Source organism: Vigna radiata, chromosome 8, assembly GCF_000741045.1.
Source record: "Vigna radiata var. radiata cultivar VC1973A chromosome 8, Vradiata_ver6, whole genome shotgun sequence".
NCBI classification, from domain to species: domain Eukaryota; kingdom Viridiplantae; phylum Streptophyta; class Magnoliopsida; order Fabales; family Fabaceae; genus Vigna; species Vigna radiata.
Genome location: NC_028358.1, coordinates 12808283 through 12811460, shown reverse-complemented (window position 1 = coordinate 12811460; position 3178 = coordinate 12808283).

Below are 3178 nucleotides of genomic sequence, written 5' to 3'. Positions count from 1 at the left end.
AATCATTAAAGGCTTTGAATTGATCTTCACTGTTAGCAAGAAGAAAGAATATGTTAAGTTTCTTGGTGACAAGAAACCAAAACTCTATCAGATTAACAAAATAGGACACAACTATCACACCAAGAAAGCAAAAAGGTGTATTTTTTGGAATAACGTCCAACAACATCCAAGGAAAGAAATTCTCCTTACATAGGACAAAACCTGTACCAAAAAAAATACTCACCCTCTTTTCTAGACACGTTTCTCTTTAAAAGGTAACCAACATTCCACATTATAATTTAAAAGATAACCAACATTCTGTGTTATAATTACCTCCTAACTGCTACAATTAATCAGTTTTAACTGCCTAACCACCTCTCTCCTTATTCTCAACTTCTATGCTTAATTTCTGCCATTTTTTATAACATAAACCTTGAGAGTTCTATTAATACTCTCGAGTCTTAAACAACTTTGTCCTCAAGGTGAAAGTAAGGAAATTGTCCTGATTTGTCCCTTCATCTATCCAGCTTGTTCTAATAGGTCCTACACTTGACGTGCCACGTACTTGTTCCTAATTCTATGGGACCCTCTTTTATTTCTCCAATTGCTTTTAAACCAGTAACACTAACTGTTGCCAGGCCTTAATTTGTATTCAAACCTGATGTCACACTCATCATAGGCTTATTATTTAACTTAATTTTATCAGGCATTTTTAGACTCAGTTTTTTTCTTAATTTTCCTCTTCTGAATGGGAAGATAAGTCAGATATACTTTCCAAAAATCTCCCACAATATTAAGCAGTTTAGCTTTTGTGAAAGAAAAATGAACACATACTTTTTGGAAAAGGAAACTTGGTTGATCATGAGTTTACCTAAACTTATGACCAATTCATGTCACTTTCTATCACAATTTCTTATGCTTGTCAGTTAGTGTGTGCAACACAACAGAGGGTGTGAAAATATCAATATTAGCCTAAAAAATCACATCAGTATAACTTCAGGCCATGCTGGATAGTGATGTGTTGATGGGGTGTGAAAATCTTCATGGGCTTAAGGGAGGGCAGGTTAGGATCGTTTGCATATTGTGATTTGTGAGGATCATGGATGGGTTTTTGTGGGAGAAGGTGTTGATTAATTGCCAAAATATTTGGTTGCTAATGTTTTCAAAATGAAAAATAGTATACGATTTCAGTTTGACTTTTATAAAATACCTTTCACTAAGTAGAATTTTTGTCTTTTTTAATAAGTTTAACACAAATTTTATTGGACTTGATATTAGTGTTTGATTTTAATTAAATTGATTCTCAATAAAAAAGTAAAAAATGATAGTCAAATATAAGAAAATTTATGTGTATTAAAGTATTATTTATTTTTATATTTTTTGTAGGCAATATCTAATGAGTATATGACCTAGTATTACAAGTAACTTAAGTGTCAATCATTAAGGTTTCGGTTTTCTCCCAAAGGTGCCCACTACCTTAACAAATTTTCGGTTTTCCTCTTTGGACTTGTATTAATTGAAGATATATTTGATGCATATTGCAGATTCGTCTTTGATCCAGGAGGAAGAAAAGTGGATCTAAAAGAATAAGGCCATTCCAAGATGGCCATGCTCCAAAGAATGTGTGAAGCTTCTTCATAAGGCGATTGCCAGATTTGAGGACAAATCTTTTTTTAAGAGGGAGGGTATGATGGAATCCTGTCTCATGTAGTCCTCTTTTTACATTTTATTGTATCTGTAGTGTAGCTTGTAAGGAGCATGGGTCACTATAAATACCTAGCTCCTCATTTGTACTATTCACTTTTGAGATTAATGAGAATAGAATTTTCTAAATTCAAGAAACTATTCTCCCTTGAAAGTCATAGGCTAGAGAGTCCAAGAGACCTCCTCTAGCCACCTTCCAAGCACCTCTCTCATTTTTCATTTTTCCATTTTCACACGGTGCTTCTCACTCAGCGTCACCATTTCCTCCAATCAGCGTCAGACGCATCATCAGTGCTACAACCTTTAGCACGCATCATCAGCGTCTCGCCACTTCACTCATTCGTTGCCTCTCTCGAATCAGAAGTGTTATTTCATTTCCTCCATTCCTCTGACCAAAACCTCTGCTAGGGTTTCCCGATCCAATGCCTCCACTCCTTTCCTCCTCACAGATCCGTCAGCTCTCCTTCGTAAGTGTCGTCTATTTCACAGAAACAACATTGTTTTCATCTCCTCTGCCTGTATCACTGAACATCTTCCTTCAGACTTAGGTTTGCTTCGTCATTTTCAGTTTTACCTTCGATCTCACCGAACAAAAACCTTTCCATCCATAGATCTTTGCTCTCCACCGTTCAATCTCGAGTTCGAATCGATTAATCGGATCATTTTGCGAATCTCTCCATTTCTAGGGTTTCGGTTGTCTAGGTTTAGGTTCTCTGAGTTCCTTCTCAGATTTGCTCCATTCTCTCTCGGTCTAGAGCATTACTCAACAATTTCCGCTGCGTATTCTTCGTCGGAGAAGCCTCGAGGACTCTAATTTTTTCTGCATCACGCCTATCGGTCCTCTTCCTCAAGGCGTCTTCCATCATTTCTTCCCCTTCCCCTTATCAGATTTTCCTGAAGGTGGAAGAGGAGGGCCAGAACCACCTGATGCCATATTCCTGAAGTTGCAATGATGGAATTAACCAGGTAAACATGATTCAAACAACAAGATAAAAATATGTTGCAATGGTAATAATATAAATTACATAAATTTGCATTCAAAAAAACATGATTCAATGAACAAGAGAAAATCATGGAAACATTGCTGCGAAAATCAATGGTCAACCTTACACTACTCTCCACAACTTAAAAATAGATGATAAAGAAATAGAAGCTTAAAAAGCCTACTACATTGGAATACTACATTTGTAAACTGGACAACATTATAAATGCAAGAAAAATAAATGAAGAACACGCCCTAACTCTATTCAGTGCTAAAACTTTGAAATTCATCTTCATTGTCATCTTCACCTTCTCCCTCTTCATTGTATTCTTCTGACTCATTTGTATCTTCATCCGTTTGCCCTTGAAATGATGAAATATTGTTGGGGTCCACTTGTTCAAGACCAGCTTCTACATCTTGTAATCGGACAACTTCTTCAACTTCAATGACGTCATTAACATGTGACATTTCCTCTTCTTGGTTTGGCACATCAGTTTCTACATCATTAGAATC